General features: G+C 41.3%; 1 protein-coding gene across 2 annotated transcripts in view; it reads right to left on the reverse strand.

The window, feature by feature from the left end:
- The window catches only part of LOC127653093 (protein kinase C beta type), a 231,503-nt gene that overhangs the window by 112,574 nt on the left and 105,648 nt on the right, over window positions 1-13,281 (reverse strand). The gene's annotated exons all lie outside the window — the stretch shown is intronic.

The raw sequence follows: 13,281 nt of genomic DNA on the forward strand, positions 1-13,281 counted from the left end.
TTATACAGATATATATATATATATATCACAACACTACTCTTTACTAACACTATTAAAGATAATAAACATAAGAAATGTATGCATTTTCATGTTGTCTTTCTTCTTCTTTGTCTTCTGTAGGGAAAAACTGCTAAATTTCAGCAGAGAACCAATTTTTGTAAGGAAGGAGGGGTTTCTTTATTGTAGGGCCTACATTAATTTGCATGTATGGTTTGAACTGCGCTGTTTAAATTGGTCAGCGCAGCGCTGTTGAGGATTGTTCGCGCCGCTGCCCACTGGGTGTCGCTAGGAAACACGTCCGCGCTGCGCTGATCTAACTGGCCGCGTGCTCGGACCATTGAACCGCGCAGATGACATGTCAGCGGGCGCGAGCTCTGTAAACCCCCGCTGTCTCGTCCCACTTTTGCTTTGTTTGGCTTCCCATAGGAAAAGAACTCGTGCGTGTGCAGAAAAGAACTCGCGCGTGTGTGGGACTTGTTAATTTGTGTGCACAATCATATTTTTGTGCTCGAGTTTGTGATTTGCAAGTTCTGCAGGTTTAAATTTTACGTGCGAGCTGTGTCATGGTGCTCACACTGTTGAAATTCACTTGCGCGCTGTGTTTTTGCGCTTGCGCTGTTTTGTCCAAAATTAAACGCCATACACTACTGCCACCAACTGGAGTGGAGTGGGTACTTTAACCACCTTCCGTTTCAACTGAAATGTGCTTCCGTTTCAACTGAAATGCTCTCACACACACAACTGAAATGCTCTCACACACACAACTGAAACGCTCTCACACACACAGCTGAAATGCTCTCACACACACAACTGAAATGCTTGCATACAACATACTGAAATGCTTTCATACAACATACTGAAATGCTTGCATACAACATACTGAAATGCTTTTCAGTTGTGTGTGTGAGAGTGTAATCATTTTAGTTGTATGTATGAGAGCATTTCAGTTGCGTGTGTGAGAGCATTTCAGTTGTGTGTGAGAGCATTTCAGTTGTGTGTGTGAGTGCGTTTCAGTTGCGTGTGTGACAGCATTTCAGTTGTGTGTGTGAGAGCATTTCAGTTGTGTGTGTGTGAGCATTTCAGTTGTGTGTGTGAGTGCGTTTCAGTTGCGTGTGTGAGAGCATTTCAGTTGCGTGTGTGAGAGCATTTCAGTTGCGTGTGTGTGAGCATTTCAGTTGCGTGTGTGAGAGCATTTCAGTTGCGTGTGTGAGAGCATTTCAGTTGCGTGTGTGAGAGCATTTCAGTATGCGTGTGTGAGAGCATTTCAGTTGCGTGTGTGAGAGCATTTCAGTTGTGTGTGTGAGAGCATTTCAGTTGCGTGTGTGTGAGCATTTCAGTTGTGTGTGTGAGCGTAATATTTTCAGTTGTATGTATGAGAGCGTTTCAGTTGTGTTTGTAAAAGCATTTCACTTGTATGTGTGTGAGCATTTCACTATAGTATGTGAATGAATTTGGTTTCATATGTGTATGTGAGAGGAAAAGTACATGTATGTGCATGGTAATTCTGAATAATGTCCCTAGGGGCACCTCATACTAAGTCACCATTTACTTTCATTGCCACTGTTTTCCATGCAACCAAAATGAATGGTGACTAATGGGTCGCTAACAATGAATGCATTTTGCGTTTAAATTTGCGATTTTTTATTAACTGTTTATGTGTCACAACACAACATACATATGCGCAAGAAGGCATTAAAGGTTCTATATGTAATATTTTTAATGCACTAAATCATAAAATGACCATAATACATCATTAGAGAATTAGGAAACATGCCAAGTTGAAATACTGGCTTCTCAGATAACAATGCTACAGCCAGTATATTCTACTTTGAAGTTTCCATTCCGGGCCAGAATTTCTGTGTATGTTTTGGCCTGTGTGATCCCACCCACTGCCCACTCACCAATAATATTTCGACACCGCCGGGTTGCCAGATATTAATACGTTTGCAGGCAAACACAGCGCGCTGCAGCCATGGAAGCCAGCAAACGAACTTGATCAGAGATAACCGATTCCACCCGACCTAAAAAGCCTTGCCATCTGCCTAATACCACCATAACCAGAGGCATAGTAAAACAAGGATAAATATTGGAGCTGCCTTTGGAAGATGAGGACAGCTTAAAGCCCAGAAATCCTTTAAAACATTGGCAACACACATGAGCTTCGAGTCTGGGGCGGGGCAGACAACGCTCCAATATTTTGAATTTGGACTGCAAAACCCATTTCAAACGCTTGTTGTCAATCTTAAATATTGCACCTTTAAGAACTACTAAAGAACTCAGAAACAGAAAATACACTAGACACATGACAAAGGACATTAGAAACCTCTGATAAATCTTTTTCAAGTTTTTTAAGTTAACCAACCTCAGTCCTGACTGATCACCTATATGAATATCTAAAAAATGTTTCCTCTTCTTAACTTATTAGTTATACATAAACTTTCATATATGCTGTATATGAAACTTTCATAACTTTTTGAAAGTACAGTAGTTTTAACAAATAATCTGTATATGCTGTTTTTTATTCTTCCATGTAAACAAATGCTAGATGACCATCTTTGATCGTTATCACTACTTTTCACAGTTTTAAATACATCTGTCATTTACCAAATGTAAAAATATTGACGGATAATTCAAATGCGGTCCATCATTTTGACATAAAAACAAGCAAGAAACTCCACTAAAACAATCTTCACGTGGGATATCTGCCTATGCTGCTTCACTCTCTTTTGGTCTCTGCTAGTGAGAAAAAAAGGAAGAAAGAGAAAGCGAGCAAGCAAAGGGTATATTAGAGAGAGAAAACAGTGAAATGCAAAAGTTTTAGAAGTTTTCCTATATACTTTTATATGCATTTGAGAGTTTTTATTCTGATGGTACTCTATAAATACCTAATTCAGGTGTCAGTTGTCAGTCGCACCAGTGCAAATGCGAGTGAAACGTTCGCATTGTAGAACCCTGACATCAGTAATTGTGTTCAAAGGAAGGAAGTTATAAGGGTATGGAACAACACAAGGGTGAGTATATTATGTCAGGATTTTCCATTTTGGGTGAACAATCCCTTTAAGAACAGTTTTTATAGCAGAACTGACACAAAAACAAAGCCTTTACTGTAAATCCATAGAAAATAAGATATAAATAATACATTTTAGTGAGATTTGTGCTTTAAACAAGTGAAAAAATGGCTAAAAGAACAAGACAAAAATACTTCTATACTCAAGATGCATTCACTAAAATCAAGTGGTAAAATCATAAGAAATTTGCACCTCAGGTAAAATATGTTGTTTTGGATGTCCAGGATGTTTTTACTGGAAAAGAAGATACTGATTGATAAATCTTAAGATGTATGAACACATTACCCCACAAAAGCACTACACTGCAGTCCTCTAATGTGAGCGAATGGCTGTCAGTCATTTATATGTGTGCCTCATGAGCCCTCAGCCCAGTGTGAGGTTCTGAATGCACACAAACTATCCCAGTAATTGGGGTTGACCTAAGCACTTGACCAGTACATCAATTAATGCAGGAGGCTGCTGTGGCCTTGAGATTTGAGGCTAGTGTAATTTCCATAATGAGTGGTATGTGAAGGTAGGCTTCATTAAGACAGCAGTGTACTGCAGTATAAAGAGAGAGAGAGACAGCCCTTTGCCATCATGCACACAAGGTAGGATTTATTTCAACAGCTAATAAATGTTACACACAACATGCTTGTTCAGAAACCCCCTCCACACAGAGCAATTAAAAGCAAGATGACTGACCATGCAAGTGTATTTGCATGCTGATATCACAAGCTTTGACCTATGATGAACTTTGTGCTGTATACACCGTTTTGTGAAAGGCAATATGTAGATACTCACAACAATGTTACCCAGTTGATTTAAAAAAAAAACTGAGCTCATTTACATAGCCGTGTAAAACATAGTTGATCAATCTCAAAGAAATAAGAGGCTGTGGGAATATAACTGTGACGCAATTAAAGTGTTGTTGATTGTTAATCCAGTTCCTGCTTCATCCTTTCGAGATGAACAAGAGGCTTGTCTGCCACACTGGTGCCGAATCCCGGGACTGGAGGAAGGCGTGCCTTTAGAGACGGAGGGGCTGCTGATATCTTCCAGGAGGCAAAATCCAATGCCATCGCCTGGCATCGCGGAGGATCGCTGGACAGCTGGCCGAGGACGAATGGTCAGGCCGGAGGTTTCCCCGGCCTGAATCGGGCGTTGGGGGTATGTGACGAGGAGGAAGGCATGGACGGGCCGTGAGGATGCACGCCCGGTGCCGAGTTGCCCAATCAACAGGAGAGAGATAGAGGAGCCGAAGATGTCATAGAGAGAGAGACAGAGAGAGAGACAAACACACGCGGCCGCTTTGTGTGTGTTTTTGTGTTTCAGTTCAGCATTTTATGTTTTAATTGCACATTTTAATCAGAACAAACCATATTTTGTAGCAAATTAACCCACAAACTGTTATGTGTCTGTGTTCCCGTGTTCCCATGTTCCCTTTGCGTTTCCTTGTTTTTGTTTGCCATGTAGTTTCCTCGCAGGGGTTGCAGCCCTGCTAGCCCATTGTCTGATTTGCCTCACCTGTGTCTTGTTTTGTTAATTACACTCCCTCCCTATGTATTGTCTTGTGCTAGATTGTCTTGAGCATTCAGCTAAGCTGTTGTGCTTCATCTGTTGGTCGGTCTGTAAGTTTGTTGTATTTTGCTCTGCCTTGCCTGTATGATTCCTGCCATCCCAGACATCTCTTCTATACACGATCATCAGTCTCACCATTTCCCTTCTGGTTCCTTGCTGTTCTCCCCGGTTACCTCTCCTGTAGATTACAACCAACCTCTCAGTCTGCTCTGGTTTCATCGGTTCTCGTCTGCCCCCGTGCTCTTCGCCACTGGCAGTTCTACTCTCCAGTCCGTCAACGGGTTCTCCAGGTGGCTACCCGGAATCATCTTCTGGCCAGCTCTTCAGCGGCTCAACCCTCAGTCTCATCCATTCCAATTCCTAGGACTTCCTACAGCCACACTCACCATTCTCGCCTCCCTGGTTGCCCTTGGTAGTTTTGTTGTGGTCAGCCACCTAATCTCAAGGTTTTTGCTTTAAGTTGAGAACCAAATAAACTCTGTTTGTTTGATCTGCAGTGGTTGAGTCTGCTTTGTTCCTCCCCTATCACTACAATCTGGCAAATATGGACCCTGGGGATGAGGTGAACCTGGGAACTGTTGTGACCCAACAAGGGATTCTTCTAGGAAACCACGAAAAACTAATAATTTCCTCTCTCAAGCCATGGGAGGAGATGGCTACCCACATCACAGAGGTCTGTCACCAGTTGCAGAGCCTCATAGTGGAACCAACATCTGCAGCCCCCACCGCAGCGCCCCCACCCACCATTTTTCGGTCTCGGATTCCCGACTTAATCCCCCAGTGCCCTATGATGGTGAGCCTTTCTTAACTCAGTGCTCTCTTGTCTTTGCTCTGCAGCCCTTGTAAGGCGGGTGCCAGTGAGTCTGGGCTACTCCTCGAGAAAACAAAAGGCTCTCATGAGAATTAACATCTGAACTCTATCTCGCAGATGTAACAGCAACATCCGAGATGCAACATACTGTGCAGCTAACACCTCCCTTCTAAAGTATCTTCATCTTACTCCTCCTCCTCACTTAAAGCTCACTAAAAAACCTATGCAATGTGAAGTGTGTACAAAAAGTAACTATAACATGTTTGGTATCATTTAAAGTCTCTCAGTGTGCCTGGTAAACTGGTCTCATCCTCCCAGCCATAATGAAAAGCTAAAAGAAGTTATAAAATATGTGAAATGTGGTGTGCCCCTTAAAGGTGTGCCCTCCCCCAGATCCTCCATACCTCCTGTATGTTAATCTACAGGAACCCCCTCAACAGGGGACCAAAATCTAATTATAATGACAGACACCACCATTTGGTAAGCATGTTGAATTATCTGGGTATTTAAGGAGAGGCTGACACATTGCTCAGGGCTCTCTGTAATCAGATCGATCCCAAACAGTTTACTGTTTGTAGTTTATTTCAGGTGATTGCAATTCGTATTTCTTATGTTTTGATAAAATGTCTAACTTTGACTTATCAATGTCTAATTGGAATTGATGAATTGATTATGTTACCTGGTCAATAAATTGTCAACATTTGATTTTATTTTGACTGACTCTGACATTGTGTTTCCCAAACAGATTAAACGATTCAGTATGTTACCGCAAGTCTGCGTCAGATTAGTGACGACTAATATTTGGCATCGATTCAAGTGTACTTGGTTTGCAAAGACAAAAAGGGAATTTCCGTTTAGAACAGCAAACGCTGCTTGACCAATCTAAATCTGGGTGTCTTACCTCTGTTTTAATTTGATGTTTCTCCAGATAAGTGTACGTGGGAAACCACGCATGGCCAATCCAAAGCTATTATAAGAGAAGTTATGTTGGTCAACTTACATCTGTAATAGTGGCCGTGACCTCTACTGAAGAAAACGTTAAGTAACATTCAAGTGTATGCAATTCCATGTCGCTATACTGAAGTATCTTTGATTGTGTATACGTGAATGTGACCGATCTCAGGTATATAGCGATTACCTCTGTTTGATGATCCAATACTGGCCGCTTGTGATCGTGAGACCCGCGGTGCAGAGAAAAACACGCAAGGCCCTCAAAGCGACATAGTTTCTTAATCTAAACGGGTAAAATATAATTAAAGAGTTACAGGAATAATTAAACATTCGCTCACTTTTAATGATACTCAGATATCATTAAAAACCTTTTTCATTTATGGAGTCAGATGAAATAACGAGATAATACATAAGAGAAAATGTATTTCATTTAATATTGTTGTGTTGCGTACAAGAAAGACTGTAACGTGCAGAGACCTTCACCCGTATTATTGGAGACAGTCATTGGACCGATAAACGGGCTTACACCCTCTGCCTTCCCTTCAGAAGGTTCAATTTAATTTGTCACCACAGGCTCAAGCAGCTTTTGATAAATTGAAATCCGTGTTTTCATCAGCTCCGGTTCTTACTATTCCTGATCCGGCTTTGCCATTTGTGGAGGAGGTAGATGCATCAGAGTTTGAGATAGGGGCGGTTCTATCACAGCATTCACCCAGGGACAGAAGGACTCACCCTTGTGCCTTTTTCTACCATAATTTGTTACAGGCAGAACAAAACTATAACATCGGTAACAGGGAGCTGTTGGCAGTTAAGATGGCCCTGGAGGAGTGGTGTCACTGGTTGGAGGGAGCTAAGGAGCCATTTATGGTCTTGACCAATCATAAAAACCTTGGGTATATTCGCTCTGCTTAGAGGCTGAACTCTCGGCAGGCCCGCTGGGCACACATCTTTGTATGATTCAACTTTACAATCTCATACCGACCTGGCTCCAAGAACTTTAAGTCTGATATGCTCTCTCACATGTTTCAGGACTCGGGGCTGTCAGATGCCCCCGACACTGGGTTAGGAGAGCACTGAGATCGATGACTGTCCTCAGGTGGTGTCCAGCGGGTCTGTTGTTTGTTCCCAGGTCAGTCCGGGCCGCCATCCTCCAGTGGGTCACACCTCCAGAGTGGTCTGTCACCCAGCAGTTAGAAGGACTGCAGCGCTGGTTCACCAGAGATTTTGGTGGTCAGGCTTAATGGAGGATGCCCGCAGTCCTCCAATCACCCCCTGCTGGTCTCCTTCAACCTCTACCCATCCCCTCCTGCCCCTGGTCCCATATCACGCTTGAAGGAGAAAATGGTGGTGCTGATGATTGTGGACTGGTTTTCCAAGGCAGCCCACTTTATTCCCCTTCCCAAATTGCCCTCTGCCGAAGAGACAGTAGTTGCTGTCATGGATCATGTCTTCCAAACATGTGGTCTCCGACAGGGGTCTTCAGTTCATCTCCCACTAATGAAAGGAGTTTTTCCAGCAGTTGGGGGCTTCAGTTGAACAGTCATCTGGGTTCCACCATCAGACCAATTGTCATACTGAGCGGTCCAACCAGGACTTTGGTAGAATGTTCTGGTACCTGGCCTCCAGGAATCCTGCCTCTTAGAGTCAGCACCTCACCTGGGCCGAGTATGTTTACAACTCTCTCCCAGTGTCATCCATTGGGGCTGTCACACTAAGAGGCAGGTAGTTATCAACCACCTCTCTTTCCCTCCTAGGAGCTGAATGCCTCGGTTCCCTCTGTCCAGTCGTTCATCAGACCTACCAATGGACCTGGAGGCGAGTGAGACCCTTGTCCGTGCGGGGAAATGCACTAAGGCCCAGACCAATGCCCACTGTTCAGTTTCTCCTGTCTACGTGGTAGGCCAGAAGGTCTGGCTTTCCACTCGGTACCTTCCTCTTAAGTTTCTGGCTTGCAAACTTGCCCCTCGTTTTGTTGGTCCCTATCCCATCACCAAGGACCGAGTCCAGTCTCTGTCAAACTCAAATGACCATCTCCTCTCAACAGGGTTCAACCTGTATTTCCTGTTGCCCGCATTAAACCCCTCATTTGTTCCTCCCTTAATTCCTCTCCCCCTGCCTCCACCCCAGATCGTTGATGGGTTTCCCGCCTATACAGGCTGGGGGCTGCTAGACGTCAGGAGGACGAGCAGTGGTTTTCAGTATCTGGTTGACTGGAAGGGATACGGTCCGGAAGAGAGGTGTTGGGTCCCAGCCCAAGATCTTCTTTTTTTTGTCCTCAATTTGGATCCAAATCCCAATGCACTCTTAGTCCTTGTAGTGGCGTAGTGACTTATCTGAATCTCAGTTGCCTCTGCGTCTGAGACCATCAATCCGCAAATCTTATCACGTGGCTTGGGGAGTCCTTTAACACGGAGACCTAGTGTGTGAAGTTCCCACCGCGACACCACGCACAGCTCGCCACGCCCCCCCACCGAGAGCGAGAACCACATTGAAGCAACCACAAGGCGGTTAACCCAACATTACTTTACCCACCCTAGCAACCGGGCAAACTGGTTGCTTAGGAAGCCTGACTGGAGTCACTCAGCATGCCCTGGATTCAAACTTGTGACTCCAGGTGTGGTAGTCTGCGTCTATACTTGCTGAGTTTCCCAGGACCCCAGCCCAGGATATTCTTGATCAGTTCCCCATTGACAATTTCCACAGTCGGCGATCAGTCCGCCTGGGAGCACCAGGTGGCACTTCTGGAGGGGGAGTACTGTCAGGTTCTCTGGCTGGTCTGTTTGGTGAGTCTGTTCTGTGTGTTACCATATTCCTTTTGTTTTTCCTAGTTTTAGTTTGCCATGTGCTGGCAGCTAGTGTGAGGTTTCCCCGCAGGGGTTGCAGCCCTGCTAGCACATTGTCTGATTTTTATCACCTGTGTCTTGCTTTGTCAATTACACTCCCTCCCCATTTAAATCCATTGTGTGTGTGTTGTCTTGTGCCAGATTGCCTTGCTCATTCACCCAATCTGTTGCGTCAGTTTGTTTGATGTATTTTCGTCTGCCTTGCCTGTTTGGTTCCTGCCATCCCAGATATCTCTGCTATACCTGGTCATCAGTCTCACCATTTGCCTCCTGGTCCCTCTCTGTTCTCCCCTGGCTGCCTCTCCTGTGGATTAAAACCTACCTCTCAGTCTGCTCAGGTTTCATCGGTTCCTGTCCGCCCCATGCTCTTTGCCACTGGCAGTTGAATATATATAGCTTAATCTTTTACTCGTACTTATTTTTTCTTTCTGTTCTCTTTTTATGTTATTTCTCGTTCATTCTCGTTTTTGTTTGCTGTTTTTTCCTTCCGTTCGCTTTTGTTAATTAATTCTTGTTAATTTGTTTTTTCTTTTGTTTTCTTTCTCCCATTGCATTTTCACTCTTGTTCGTTCCTTTGTTCTTGCTGTTAATTTTTTTTCTATTTCTCACTTTCTTTAGTTCTTACTCTCTTCATTGCTCTCTTTATTTTTTTCATCTTTTTTCCCTTCATCTTTCTTTCTTTTTTGTTTGTTTGTTCATTCCCTTCATTCTAGTTCTTTTGTTTATTCTTTCTCTCTTTTGTTATTTTTCTAGTTTGTTCTTTCCATTGCGTTCTTTTAATCAATTCTTGTTCTTTTGTTCACTCTCATTCATTTTGTCTTGGCCGTTTGCTTTATCTTTCTCTCTTTTGTTCTCTTTCATTGTAGTTTCTCCTTTTGTTGTTGTTTGTTTGTTTTAATTCATCAGTTTTTTCTTTCTTGTTTTCATCATTCTCTCTTTTATTCTCTTTGTTATTTCTCTTTCTTTTCTCTTTCCTTTCCTCCTTACACTTTTTCTTTCATACTTTTTTGCTTATTCTTTTTCCATTTCTTTCTTTCTTTCTCTCTTTATTTATTTATTTCTTTTTCTTTCTTTCAAAATATGGCTAGCTTCTAAGTCAGAGAGGAATTTGTGTCAAAATAAAGTTTGATTGGATGAATTTGGCATTAAATACTAAACACATGGGAAGTGTTTCTCCTCTCTTTTAAAAGTTAATAAGCTTATTATTTTTGTAATCGAACTATTAACAATTATATGCTTTGAATTTACCATTGTTTTTCACCTTCCGTCCACAACTCTAGCAAAAAAAAACTGAAAACCTCAAAATAAACATACTGGTCATTTATGGTAGGACCCTTAACTGCTCCAGACCTAACCTAGGAGTCTATAAAGCTGATTTAAGGGGAAGATAAGTAAATCTTCATTCACAAACAGATGCCACATAACTGCTGACAACAAACTAAACATGGTCAGCAAGTGTGCTTCATGCCCATTTATCAAACAGCACGTGATCTGGTGGTTAAACAGAGGGTGAGGGAGAGAAAGATGTGGTGGAAAGGACCTTTCAGAGGCAGAGTGGATACCGCGTTTTCATCCAGGTATTGGTAAATTCATTAGCTTTAAGTGACAAGCCTTTGAGGTTCATGACAGGAAGCACCCTCATTCATCTTACTGTACGCTCAACAAATCTGTACTGCCATTGCGTGTCTTCTTAAGTCTCTCAAGTCGTAAGGAGGATGAGCGCATGTGTAAATGTATTCAAAGCCTTACTGTTTCTTTAAAATAAATTTGGTTTGTAATTATCTTCCATCCATAACGTGCATGAAAGGAAATCAATTTTGCAAAACTAGTATTTTCGTTTTTAGAAGAAAATTAAAAATACAGTACACCCCTTTGAATTTGTTCATATATGCATGTTCTCTTTCATTACAGGACTGTAATTTTTACAGTTTAACAAAAATGCACTACAGTGTATTTCGTACAACAATGTATGAACATCTCTGATCAATTGTCACTAAAGGTCTTTCAGATATAAAGATATCTTAATTAACTTAAGTTAAATTAACCAACTCTTTTATTCATTTCCAGTGGCTATAGTTCATTACATTCTAACTTAAAATATAATGTTACAGTTACAGCGAAAGTGCAAATGCTCACAGCATTTGAGGAGCTGTGGTTCTCCCACAGGGACACATGATTGTGTCTGGCCTGCATGTTAATACAAAATGACAACATAAAATATTATTTGATATGACTAGAAGGGATCAAGTAGTTTCCAAATTAACTCTTTTAATAATGGTCAATATTTGCTCCCTGAAATTGATTTTCAGGGGCATTTTAATTTTTTAATTTCCATCTGTATAAAAACACAATGTATTTCATATTTTCTATTCTGCCATCTAAATAATAATAATAAATATTTAGTCCTAGAATAGAATTTTAAGCAATATATCAGATATAACAAAGAATATAGAACAATTTATTAATTATTTAGAATTTATTTTTGCCACCAAATTTTGAATTTCAGTGGTATTTGATGACAAATTCTGTCCCTGGCTCAAAATGTGAGGCTTTCTTTCAAAGAGAATGATTGAACAGAAAATGTTTCCCTCTGCTGGACACTTAAAGGAATATCATGATCCTGCCTTCTCTTACCGGATTACACATAAGACTAAATGTACTCTACGGTATGTACCAGCTTTAGACTGCTTGAGTTTCTGTATTGATACCAAGAAGAGACAGGAAGACTAATCATGCATTCCTGAGTCGTCATGGAGATGTGTAATGTAATATACGGTTGAGTAATCTTATAGAATTTCACAATGAGCTTGAATGCAGCATTTCACTCCTTCACTCTCTACAGGCTGCTGTTTGGACATCAGTGGTATTTTGTTTTGCGTTGTTCCCTAGAAAATAAAAGTTGTTTTTTTTTCGCACTGCCGGCCTTTTTATTTTATTTTAAATTTTTACTGATTATAAGAAGGAAAGGTATACTTGACTACAATTGAAAAGTGGTGATCAAGGCCTTTGAAGCTTCAAAAAGGAGATAAAGTCAGCATAAAGTTAATCCATAAGACTCCAGTGGTTTAATTCATGTCTTCTTAAGTGATCTAATCGATTTTGGGTGAGAACAGACCAAAATATCACTGTACATCTTGCCATTGCAGTCTCTAGGCGTAAACATGATTTCAAGTTCCATTACACTTCCTAGTGCTTGATGCATACACAGAGCACTAGATGGCGCTTAGGAAGTGTAATCAAGCTTGAAATAATGATGGCCAAGGAGACTGCTGTCAAGATGTACAGTGAAAAAGGAGTAATATTTTGGTCTGTTCTCACCCAAAACTAACTTGAGGACATGGATTAAACCACTGGAGTCTGATGGATTATGTTTATGCTGACTTTATCTGCTTTTTGGAGCTTTTGGAAATCTGGTCACCACTCCTTTCCCTTGCATTGTATGGACCCATAGAGATGAGATATTCTTCTAGAAACCTTTGTTTGTGTTCAGCAGAAGAAACAAATTCATACACATGAGGGTGAGTAAGTGATGGGACAATTAACATTTTTGGGTAAACTGTAATGAAAACAAAAAAATGGACATTGTAATTTTTATCCTATTCACTTAGCCAATGTCTTTGATTTATTTTGTCATTATGCTGTGGTAGCCTGTACAGCTCTTTAAAATAACTGAAATAATTTGGTGAAGTGATATGGAACCGTTATGCAGTAAAGACCTGGAACAACTTCATAGCCATGTGTTTACTGAAAAATAATGGCACACCTAAGAATGTCAGTCAACCAATCAGAATCAAGCATTCAACAGCCCTGTTTTATAAGACTTTATTAATCCCGCTGAGGGGCAAATTTATTTGGATTTCAAAAGCACTGACACAGTGAATCCATGTGTAAACTTTTCCCACTCTCTGGTGCTGCTTTGGATTCACCACTAGGAGGAATCAGACACTAGGAAATTACCTAAAAGCCCTGTGCACAGCAGACAAACTTCATACCTCAAAATTATGTCTTAAAATAAACCTTTTATTTTGCTTAATCATTTTTTGTTCCT

This window comes from Xyrauchen texanus, chromosome 12 (assembly GCF_025860055.1).
Source record: "Xyrauchen texanus isolate HMW12.3.18 chromosome 12, RBS_HiC_50CHRs, whole genome shotgun sequence".
NCBI classification, from domain to species: Eukaryota; Metazoa; Chordata; class Actinopteri; order Cypriniformes; family Catostomidae; genus Xyrauchen; species Xyrauchen texanus.